The following is an 11,922-nucleotide window of genomic DNA, read 5'->3' on the forward strand; positions in this document are numbered from 1 at the left end:
GGAAAGGCATGCAGTCTCCTGCAGTCTCCCTCCTGACTTGCATTTCAGGGAAGAAGAGAATGAGACTGGGGACATAGGTCCAAGCAGCAGACAGTTCTGCCCAGGTACAAATCCTGATCCTGCCACTTACTAAGTGCCTTTGAATAAGCAACTTTTCCCTGAGCATCAGTATCCACCCCCACAAAGTGGGAGTAATAGTATAATCCTCTAAAGGTGGTTGTGTGTATGAGAGTACTTAACCAGTGGTAGTGCTCAATATACCGAAGTTTGGTGAGGTAATGTCCCCCTCAGAGCCCTCCCTCTCTGTCCTGTCAATGTATTTCGCCATGGGGGGGGGGGGGGGCTCTTGGGTGAGCAGGTCTCTCCTCCAGAGGGCAGCTGGCCCATTTTACTGATTCAGAGATCCCAGGTCACAGAATTTCCCTGGCAGGTAGGGCTCCTAACCTCGCAGGGAAAGGGGTGGAAGAATGACTGTATTTGCCCAGGGTTAGGGGTTGGGCTTGGAGGTAGTCACAATGCCCCTTACCCACTCTCCCTCAAGCTGCCTGAGAACCCTCCATTAAGTAGCTCTTGTTTCCAGAGTCTGGAAGAAGGAGCGGGGAGCCTAGGAAAGTTCAAATGCCTCCCCCTAGACCCAGGCTGCCCATCTGCCCTGGCCAAACCCTGAGTCCTCTCCCTGCTCTCTGCCCAACCCCCCCGCCCATTCACCCACCCATCAAGCTCAGACTGACTTATCCTGAACCTGCCAGAAATCTCAGACCCACTCCCATTGTGGCTGGTGCTTCTGTCCCCAGTTCTCTTCCAGCACCCCCCCCCCAAGATGGCCCCAAGACAAAGGGGTAGGCTGGGGCAGTGGCCCCCTGAGCCTGTGTGGAGACAATGTCTCCAGTTCTCATTCAGGGAGTTCCCAGATCCTCCAGGGACAGCAAGAGTCAGAATACCTCCTCTTAGGAGGGAGCCATCTGGGCAGGGTGGTCCCCACATCTGGATTCCCTGCCCCACCCCAGCCCCAGCAGCAGGCTCTAAGGACCCCTCCCTCCCTGCGGCTGCCACGGCCATTATGTGCCTTCTCAGCCTTGCCCGCTGCCTGCCACGCCCCCATGTAAGCCCCTGTTACAGCAGCAGAGTCCAGAGCTGAGAAGGCCTGGCCGCCAAGCCAGGCTGTCAAAGTTAGGAAACTGGAAACAGAAATAAATCCTCAAAGCTGCTCGATGGTAAAGGTAGCTGCCAGCAGGCCCCGGCAACCACCCAACACCCTGGGTCTCCTGCCACCAAGCTGCCACTGGCACCCCATCAATGCACACGTGTATCTTAGATTATACAAAAGGGGGGGGATCAGGAGGCAGAGCCCAGAAGGCAACTGGACCGGCTGGCCCTGACTGGCCCTGCAGGCTGGCCTGGGGTTCTCTAGTGGCGCCCCCATTCCCTGGCCCAGACCCGGCCATCCCCGGGCTTTCCTCTCACGGCCCCATCTCCATGACAACCATATCCTTCGGATGCTCCAGCCGCCACGGAATTGATCTCAAAATGTAGCTTTGTTAAGCAGACCCGGGCGGGCATGGAGGGCGGAGGGCGGAGGGCGGCGCCCGCCACCCATAGTGCATTCCCCCCCAGCATCCCCCACTGGCCCCCAATCCGACTTGGGGAGGGGCGGGGTCCCGGAACGAGGGCCCTGGGACCAAGTAGCCCCGCGGCCCCACTCACCGCTCCGGGTCCCAGTCGCTGGGTCCAGTCTCTCACGGCGGGGCCATGCGGAGGCCTCTGCTTGACTGACCGTCCCACTCCACAGCCGCCTGTCGGGACTCCCCGTGCCCGCTTCTGTCCCTTCAGGTGTCAGAGCCGAGGCTGTGGAGAAGCTGAGCAGAGATGAGGGGAAGGAAGGCTGGAGGGAGGGAAGGAAAGAGAGAAGGAAGGAGGGAGGGAGGGAGGAGCGGGAAGGGCGGGGAAGGGCGGGGGGACTGCAGGCGGGCGGGAGCGGAGCTGGAGGCGACAAAAGCCACTCCGGCTGGCCCGCCCGCCACGCCTCCAACTCCCAGGTCCCCACTGTGTGCCCAGACCCAGCCTGGGACGGTGCAGCTGGCCCCTTCCCGCTCAGCCCCGCGCCCGGCCCTTTAAGAAAGGGGGGGAGGGGAGCGCTGCGAGGTTCCGCCCCCCCCCCCCCACCTTGCCCAGCTGGGCCCCAGCTGTCCTCCAACCCCAGGTCAGACCCAGCCACCGCCCCCGCTGCAAGACACTCAGCCTCAGACCCAAACCCTGAGTCTGCAGGATGGGCTCAGCCCTCCTCCAGGTGAAGGAGGGAACAGATCCTTGCCCTGCTTCTGAGGTCTGTTCCTCTGCTCTTTGCCCTCCGCCCCACACACACAAGCCCAGAGAGACCCTACCTGGACAGGAGACAAGGTGGACCATCCAGAGATGGGTAAACTGAGCCTGTCCTACCTACCTACCTACCTACCTACCTACTGAGACAGAGGGACAGACAGACCTGGGATATGGGGAGAGTAGGGGGGCTTAGGACAGAAGATGAGACAAAGGGGAGAAACCCTGAGGTAGAGGGGAAAGGTGGGTCCAATCAAGAATGTGGACTCCCAGCAAGAGGTCAGGAGGAGGGGGGTCCCAAGGGACTTGCCCCACAGCCCCACCCCCCATGCTAGTCAACAGCTTAAAGAGCTCCTCCCCAGGACCCTAGCTCTAAAGAAGCGTGACAGTAATGTACCTGGGCTAGACACCAAGAAGAACTTCCTAGCGGTGAGGCTTCTGCAGGGCAAGATTCCACCTCTGAGATAAGTAGTAAAGGGCCCCACCCATAGGAATCTAGAGAGACCAGAAACTGGGGGGAGCAGGGGAGGGTGAGCAAGCCCAGTCCCACTAAAAACAGAGATCAGGTTAGTGTCAGCCCTACTGCAAAAGGCCACTTTCCACAACTTTCTTTCCACTCCAGCCCCCAGGGGCTGTTCACTGAACTCAGCTGCTCCCCACCTCCAGACCTTTGCAGGTGTTCCACCCTCTGCCTGAGCAGGCCTTGAGCATGCTGTGCTCAATGAACTCCTACTCAGTCCTCAGATCCCATCTTAAATGCCCCTTCCTCCAAGAAGCTTTCTCTGATCTTCCTTCCACCTATATACACACACACATTTAGGGGCTCTCTTCTTAGGGAGCAGAGGGTGAGAGACACGAGAAGATTTGCTGATCTATGAGGGGTATCTAAGCTGTGCAGAGTGGCAATAATGGGAGATGCAGGGTCTGAGTTGTGATGAGTCTCCTCCGTCTTCAAGCTGGGCCACAGATGGAGCTGGGGTTTCATCAACCATGGGGACACTTCCATTATTAACCGTATATCTACCATGTGCCAAAGTCCACATTAAATGTTTTCCATGTGTTATATTTAATTCTCAGAACAATCCTACAAACCATTTTACAGATGAGAAAACTGAGGCCCCCAAAGCACTAGCCACTTGCTTAAGGTCCCAGGAGGTCAGATCCTAGAGACACAGCTGGGCAATTGAGAAGGCTCTCAGGCCACACCCCCTTACTGCCCATCAAACCCTAGGAGATTCCCACAGAGCCTAGAAACAAGCCTCTACTCCAAGTGCCCAGGATCTTCTTCAAAGGCACAGAGGGAACATGACTTCCCTGCTGTCCTGCCCTCTAATCTACTGCCATCTGCTACCTGTAGGTAAGGATGGGCGACAACCAACAGGAGCTGTGGGGTGAAAAAGAGGTGACAGGGCTTTGCCTCCATATTCCCCATGTTCAGAACCCATGAGCTCAAGTCACGTGTCAACAACCCCTCCGACCTTCCACTTCCTCAACTACCCGATAAGGACGGTAGTAGCCCCTGTCTTGTGTGGCTGGAATGGGGATAAAAGGAGCTGGTATGCTCAGTGCCCACCCACCCAAGGCCTGGAGCACAGAAGCACCCAACAGGCTGCGGTTACTCCAGATGTAATGAGTGACTTACTCATGGAATGGATTATTCACTCTCTGTCCACCTAGATGGACTGTAATCCCCCTGAAGGCAAGGTCTTCTTCTTCACAATGTATGCTCAGTACCTAGCACACCTAATAAATATACATGGAAGGCAAGAATGGAGGGAGCCCAGAGGGAGATACAGCTGTCTCTCCACTTAATCTGGCACACAAACCTAGTCCCTGGCCTGGGTCTGCTCCCCATCATTGGCAGCTGCGGGAGCCCGTTGCAGTGGGCATGAGTGGGCCAGGGCCAGAGACCTGGGCTCTAACCTGACCGCTGCTGCTTCCTGGCTGTGTGACCATGGGAGCTATAACCCCTCCCTGAATCTCACTTTCCCATGTAAAGTGGAACTAGCTGTCACAAGGCCACAGATGGCCTCTGTGTGAGAGAGAGTGTTTTGGGTGCCCTGGACACAGGAGAGAGGGTTATTGTTATTATTTCATGTAGCTACTTTTGCCTCTTAAAAGAGAAAAGGGTCAGCGTCTCCCCACCCAGCAGCCAAAATGCAATACATTCCTCAGTATCCCTCCGGGAAAAAAAGGATCAGCAGCTTCTCCCCCCTTCCTCCAAGTGTCAACTCCATCCTCCTTCCCACTCCCCCCAGCCCCCTGAAGGTGAGTCTCAGGAAGGCAGGTGCTGGAGGCTGGACAGGAGGAAGGGGCCTAGTTCCCAATCCACTTAGCCCACCACCGCCTCTGCCACGGTGAGGCCTCTACCTGACCTCCTGCCTCCCTAGACCCAGGCAGGGCCTCCTCCTCTTCTTCAGCCTGAGCAGAGTGGGGCATCCAGGGAGAAGAGGCCAGAACCTGAGACCTACCACCCGGAGGAAGGGGATATGATCCAGAGGATGCTTGGCCTAGAGAACACCTGAAACACCCATCTTCCAGCTAGTGGATTGAGGCCAGGGGGTGAGAGGCTGGGTAGGGATTCCCCAGGCCAATCCTGCAATACTCAATGAGCGCCTACTGTGCACCTAGCCAACCCTGCCCTTGCCCCTGTGCCTCAAAGACAAAGGCCCCAGCCCACCTGTCCAGTGTCCTCTCCTGACACCTCTCACCTCAAACGTGATGTTCTAGGACTCATCCACCCTTACGTAACACAACCGTTTCTAATAACCTCACTTTGCTTATGCTGGTCCTGTGCCTAGGACGCCTTCTCTTCACTCACTCTCTCTTGGCTAATTTCTCTCAACCCTCCAGCCCCTCCAGCTACGGTGCCATTTCTTTTTCCCCAATACAGCAAAGCTCCTTGAAGAAGTTGTCCATGCTCTCAAATTTCTCTCTCCTTCTCTCTTGAACTCACTCCAATCTGACTCTCATCCCCTCACCCACACTCATTCCACTGATACTGCTCATCCAGGTCACCAACACAGCTGCTGAGTACAGGCGTACAGGCTGGGCACTGCACAAAGGCGCAAGGCATGGAGAAGGAGCTGAAATCCAGCTTTCTGTCTTCTCACCATGCTGTGCCTGGTACAAGACTACATCAGGCTGAGGAAAGACACCTTTTCCTTTATACCGAGGTGACTCCCTTCTGTGTGCCTGCACACCAGGTCCGCCTAGAGGGGCCTCTTTCTCATATTTGTACAAATGGACTAGACAGACTGACTGGGGCCTGATCCTTAGTGACTACTATGATGTCAAATCCAAAAGTCAATGCTCACACCTCATCTTAACTCATTGGCAGCATTTGACAACACTTGATCACCCCTCCTCCTTGAAATAGTTCCTCCCATTGACTTCCAGGACTCATACCGTTTTCCCATATCCCTGGCTCTACCTTCTCCCCCTTCTTTGTTCCTCCTCCACCCCCTGACTCCCAAATACCTCAGTCATCTGTCTTCTTTTCCACCTCCCTCCTCCGTGGTGCACCCACCTGGCTTCAAAGCCCATCTAAACCCCGAGGATCATCCTGTGTGATTCTCCAGCCCAAACCTCTTCTGGCTCAGGTCAGACCCTCATACTCAACGGCTGACCTGAGGGCTCCACCACGATGTACAAAGAGCAGCTCCGAGTGATCACAACGGGAACTGACCTCTTCCTCACCGCAGTAGATGCCACCACCTTCCTGCCATCAGCTCAGGCCCAAACCCGGGCGTTGTCCTTGTCTCTCTCTCCCCCGCTACATGCAATACCTCAACAAACCCCGTGGGATCTACTTTCAAACTATGTCTCAAATTGGTCACTGCTCATCAGCTCCATTGCCACCACCTGGCTGCAGTCACGATCACCTCTCACCTGGATTGTTACCGTAGCCTCCTAACTGGTCCCCCCACTTGCACCCAACCCCACTACCAACATTTCTGACACAGCAGCCAAAGGGATCCTGTTAAACGTAAGCCAGATCATGTGACTCCTCTGCTCAAAAGCTTCCAATGGCTCTCATGTCCCTAAGAGTTAAAGCAGAGCTCTACAAAGGCTACAAGGTCCTATATGATCTGGGCCCTCCCACCTGTCTGACCTCACTCCTCTCCGACCTCACTCCTCTCCAGCCACAGTGGCCTCCTCATTGATCCTCTAACACACTAGGCACATTCCCACTTCAGGGCCTTTGCACTTGCTATTCCCTCTGCTTAAAACACCCCTCACCCCCTTTAGCCATCTGCCTAAAATACTAACAGTCTCCCCTTTGCCTGCTTGCTTTTTCTCCATAACATGTATTTATATACTACATGCCTATTTATTCTGGTTATTGTCTGTCTTCCTACCACCACTATCATCACTAGACCATAAGCTCCTAGAGAGAAGGAAATTTGTTCTTTCACGTCTATATGCCCAGGGCCTAGAACATTGCCTGACACATAGCAGGCACTCAGTAAAGCGCTCAGATAATGAAAACACTAACAGATAAAGAAAGAAGGTAACTGCAGATACTAAAAAGTACTCCGGGGGGAAAAATGGGGCTGTAAAAGCACCTAGCTGGAAATGGGAGCTCCTTCAGCCAGATGACCAGAGGAGGCCTCTTTGAGGAGATGCCCCCAGACTGAGCAAACAGCCCTCCAGGCTCACAAAGCACCATCATCTTCCCCTATCACAGCATGCATTGCGCTGCGCCCTTACTGTCTGAACTGGATGGTCCATGACAGCAAGGACCCTCTCTTCTCTAGGTCCCCACTTCCTCCAGAGCCCAGGGCCAGGATACAGTGGGCACCCAAAAGGTGATAGAGCCAAAGAATGGATGAATGAGAGGTCACAGACAAACCCATGCATGGGCCATGGGACTCTGACAGAGCCCGAGGTAGTGACGCTGTGTGGTGAGGAGCGAGGCAGGAAGCCACAGAGGCCTAGGATGCAATCCTTGGAACCTGAGGGTCTTATCTGTACGATCCCCAGCATTACCTATGACTCTTATGTGAGCTGAGAAGATGTGGGGAGGAAATGCCATTCTCACTGGACAGCCCCTGGCCATGAGAATGATGATTCATCCATGGGTACAACCAACATTTACTGAGCACCTACTGCATGCCTGTGAGCCTGGCCCTGGGAGGAGGAGGAGCAGGGCCAAACCAAAACCCTCCCTCCACAGCTCACAACCTATCAGATGACTCTCCAGGGGAAACACCCCTGTAGGTAGAGCTTCCTGAAGCTGGCAGCTTATCTGCTTCACCCCAATTATCACACAATGGAATCCAGTTTTAGGTATGAGTTTTACTAGTCTCCTACCTACTCTCTCCGTGGACTATGAACTCCAAAAAGGACAGGAACTATGTCTTGTTATTGCTGGATCCCCAGCATCTAGCAAGGGCCTGGAGCATTGCAGGAGCTCAATAAATACTTGTTGAGTAAACGGATGGATGAAGAAATGAGCGGTAGGATATAAGCAGGACCTGAGGATGGCAAAGATTTGGACTTGCAGGCAAGAGAAGGACAAGTGGGGAAAAGACATAGCCTGAGCAGGCATGATGTGGGGGAAGGTGTCCTGGAGGAGAGCAGGGCCATGGGCAGGAGGGAAAGAAGGGAGACTGCGAAGCTCTGAGAGTTGCCCGTCCTACCCCCACCCCCCAGCACAGGGCCCTGCCAGCACTGGTCCAGGGCTAGTGGACAAAACCCCGTAAGAAGTGCCAGGGACTTGCAGTGCCTTAGAGCCAGAGGGCTGTGGGCCCGGGGCACAGGCAAAGCCTGGCCCAGAACTTTGTCTGAAGGCCTTTGTGGGCCTCTGGGAGCCTGTCCAGGAGGATGCCGGGAACTGGCCAGAGTGCCATGGGGTGGGCTCTCCCCTGCTTCCGGAGGTGCAGCTGACCCTCCAGGCCTGGGTTATGAGGGTTAGAGAGAGGCTCCCCTTCTGCCCCCCAAATCCTTATCCTTGGAGAGATAACACCAGGAAGTCGGAGCACCTAGGATTAGCGTTGCTGCCAGATCCCATCCCAGTTACTGAGGCCCAGGGAAGATGAGGCTCTGCTAGAGGAGGCACTAAATTCGTGTTGAAGCTGACCCACCCCTCATCCCACGCGTTCCTCTCCCCATTCCCGCTCCCCGCCCTCAAGAAGCCCAGCGGAAGAGAGGAGGGCACGCTGAGAGACTCGGAATACGCGGACTCCTGCCCCAGGAGGCCTGGAGCAGCAAGTTCCCGGGAGGGCGAGCTAGCTCCAAGGCTGGCAGGGACGCCTCGCGAAGCCCAGGAGGCTCTCTGCTTCCCTCTGCTGGCCAAACACAGAATTACCAGAGCGTCCCGCGTCACCAGGTCAGGCACGGTCCTGGGTCAGCCGTGGCGGGCAGACCCGCTCTCCATCTCTCCTCCAGAAAGGAAGAAAACAGAGGTCATATGGGTCATCCCCCTGCCTCAACACCAGCCGTGCCCCGAGGGCCAGCCTCAGGCCCTCTCTAACCAGCCTCCGTGCTGGGATGTCCGCTCCTTCTGGCAGTCCTTTACCTGATCCAACCTGAGTATTTCCTCAACTTGACCCAGGCAGTCTCCGAAGCCCATGCTCTTCCCAAATACGGATGGAGAACTGAGGCTCCACTATCCCATGGTGACCCAGGCCCGCTCTTGGAACTGAGGGGAACGCAGCTACCTCTCCCCACCACAGCCGGGAAGGCAGGAGTCTAACTGGCGGAGATCCGAGAGGCCGCCCTGCCCAACCCCTTCCGGAGCCCTTCTTAAAGTAGTCTGTCGAAGAATGGGCTCTTTTGGGGTCAGGGCGTCACCTGCTGGTGTCTACAAGAACTGCACCTGCACCACCAGGCACAATCGCTAGCCAGGAAAGACCTCGGATGATAATCATAGCAGCTGATTTTTATTAAGAGTGTTCTGTGAACCGGGTTCATCCTAAATTCTCGGCATTATCTCATTTCATACACTATCTCATTTCATCCACACGGAAACCCTATGAGGTGGACAGCTTTCATTCCATTTTACCTATGAGGACACTGAAGCTAGGAAAGTTAAGTGGCCTACCCTTGAACACACCTCTAATGAATGGCAAAGCCCTAGTGTGTATTTTAACCGGGCTCTTTCACATGTACTGGGGGCTGGGGGAGAAGTAGCCAGTCAGGAATTAGCTCTGTAGGGAAGATCTTCCCCTTCCCGCTTCCCACCCAACCTTGGGCACAATCCACGTCAACCTAGCTTGCAGCTGGTATATCGAACAGGATCTCTCAGTCTGTCTTGCCCCAGTTAGGGTCCATGCCTTTCTCCCCTGACAGACTGAGAGCTCCTCTAGGGCGGGGCTGGGGCAAATCTGTTCCCTAGTTCCCTCCATTTAGCACTAATAACTGAATGCCATCTGTATGCTCAGCCCCTCTCACTTGAGACTGCCACTGGAGCCGTCCACCTCCCACACGCTGCAGACCTGCCTCAGACCTTCCTCACTTACCAATTCACGAGCCCGGGCAGGTACCGTGTTAAGTGGTTGCAAAGGACAGAAACCAGCTTTCCTGAAAAGAGGCTCGTGTCAACGAGGAGTCCAGGAGTAGAGCCAGCTGCAAGCAGTAGTGCGTCTAGTCTTCCACATATCTTTCTCCACGCCTGCAGCCCAGTATCCCTGTGTGTTGGCTTCATCTCCCAGCAGTCTTTTTCAACAACGTAACAAAACGGGTAAGGCAGCTCTGAGCTTGTGACTAGCTTTGAGGGAAGAAGCCTTCCCTATCCCGAGAATATAAGCAAAAGTCTCGAGGGGTGGAGCCAGCCCGGGTAATCCATATGGACTGGTGGCGGGAGCAGATATGTCCCAAAGGCAAACAAGGCAAGAGTTCATCAGGAGCAAGGGGATCACTGCTGCACGGCAAACAGCGCTAATGTCCACGCCACCCGGCCAGAAGCCCACCTTTTCTCGACTCCAACCCATTTTTAGATTCCAGATCTCTTCCCAAATTATCACACTTGCGTTCTTCACTCACTCTTTCAACAAATTTTTATTGAGGCCCTACATGCACCAAGCACTCTTCTGAGTGAACGATATCAGTAAATAAAAGAGGAAAATCCATGACCTTCTGAATCATTTCTAGTGGGGGCGAGAGGAGAAAAGAAATAATAAACACAATAAATAAGTAAAATTTATAAGAAGACAGTGACAAGTGATCCAAGAGGAAATAGGGAAGCATAAAGGGGATAAGGAGGGTGGATGGGGTGACAGCTATGGCAACTTTAAATAGAATGATACTGAAAGACTTTGAGAAAGTGAATTTGAACAAAGATGAGAAAAAGGTAAAGGAATTTGTCATGTGGGGGGGGGGGTTGCGATCCAAGGACCAGGAACAGTCAGCACAAAGACTCTGAGCTGGAAGTGTGCCTGGCATATTCTCGGAACAGCAAGGAGCAAAGGGAGCAAGAGAGTGTAGGGCATGATGTGGGGGCCCAAAGATGTAGAGCCTTGTAGGCTACATAAGGGCTATGGCTTTGACTCTTAGAGGCATGAGGAACCACCCAAACTCTGGGACAAAGAACTGACCTTATTTGGCTTGGATTTCTTTCTTTCTTTTTTTTTTTTTTTTTTTAGTGTTTATTTATTTTTATTTTGAGAAAGAGAGAGTGCACACCAGCAGGGAAGGGGCAGAGAGAGAGGGAAAGAGAATCCCAAGCAGGCTCTGCACTGTCAGTACAGAACCCGATGCGGGGCTCAATCCCATGAGCCATGAGACCATGAGCTGAGCTGAAACCAAGTGTCGGATACTCAATGGACTGAGCCACCCAGGTGTCCCATTGACTTGTATTTTTAAAGGATCCCTTTGGCTGCTGTATGGGGACAGGCTGGAGGGGTCAGGGCTGAGCCTGGAGACCAGTTAGGGGATTACTGCTGAATTCCAGAACCCTGGTGGTAGCAGTAGAGCTGGGGGAAAATAACCAGATTCTAGCTGTATTTTGAAGGTAAAGCCAATAAGATTTGTTGAGATATTGGGTGTGAAGTTTAAGAGAAAGAGATGTCAAGAGTGAAGCAAAATTGGAGGGCCTGAACAATGGGAAGGACAGAATTGCCAGGAGCTAAAGTGGGGAAGTGGGGCAGACCGTGTCTGAAAAGGAAAACAAGTGTTCAGTTTTGGATGGGTGGAGACTGACATACCAAGTGGCCACCCAAGTGGAGATGTCACGTAGGCAGATAGACATGAGAAAGGTCTGGGCTATGGGGTACATTCAGGAAAAGTGATGAGGCCGCCCAGGAGTGGGGGCACATGTGTCAGAGGGCCAAGAATGGAGCCCTGAGATCCTCCACATTCAGAGGTAGGGGAGGAGGAAGGAGAGAAACAAGACTGGATGCTGAAGAGGAGGAGCACCTAGAGGCAGAGGGGAAGCCAGAGAATGAGGGATCCTATAAGCCCAAGGAAGAAATAATACCAAGGAGGAAGGAGATGGATCAAGTCCAGTGCTCCTGATGGATCAAGAGAGGTGAAGACTGAAAGGTGACCATTGAATTTAGCAACATGAAAGTCACAGGGGCCTTTACAACAGCCATCTGAATGAGAAGGGTTGGGAAAAACCTGATTACAAAAGGATTATGAAATAACAAGTTGCAAAGCAGC

The 11,922-nt window shown here is 53.9% G+C and overlaps 1 protein-coding gene across 4 annotated transcripts in view; it reads right to left on the bottom strand.

Moving 5' to 3' along the window:
* PSD2 (pleckstrin and Sec7 domain containing 2) overlaps positions 1–9,122 on the bottom strand; it is a 56,374-nt gene extending 47,252 nt beyond the window's left edge. The window contains exons 1-2 of one of the 4 annotated variants that reach the window (XM_060635994.3): positions 8,840–9,122; positions 1,705–1,856 (exon numbers count right to left, since the gene is read on the bottom strand). The gene's annotated coding sequence lies outside the window, so the exon portion shown is untranslated. The remainder of the gene's footprint in view (positions 1–1,704; positions 1,857–8,839) is intronic. The other 3 variants (XM_060635995.3, XM_060635993.3, XM_060635996.3) reach the window with 3 other exon arrangements.
* Between the last annotated feature and the right edge of the window lie 2,800 nt (positions 9,123–11,922).

This window comes from Panthera onca, chromosome A1, assembly GCF_046562875.1.
Source record: "Panthera onca isolate mPanOnc1 chromosome A1, mPanOnc1 haplotype 2, whole genome shotgun sequence".
Lineage (NCBI taxonomy): Eukaryota > Metazoa > Chordata > Mammalia > Carnivora > Felidae > Panthera > Panthera onca.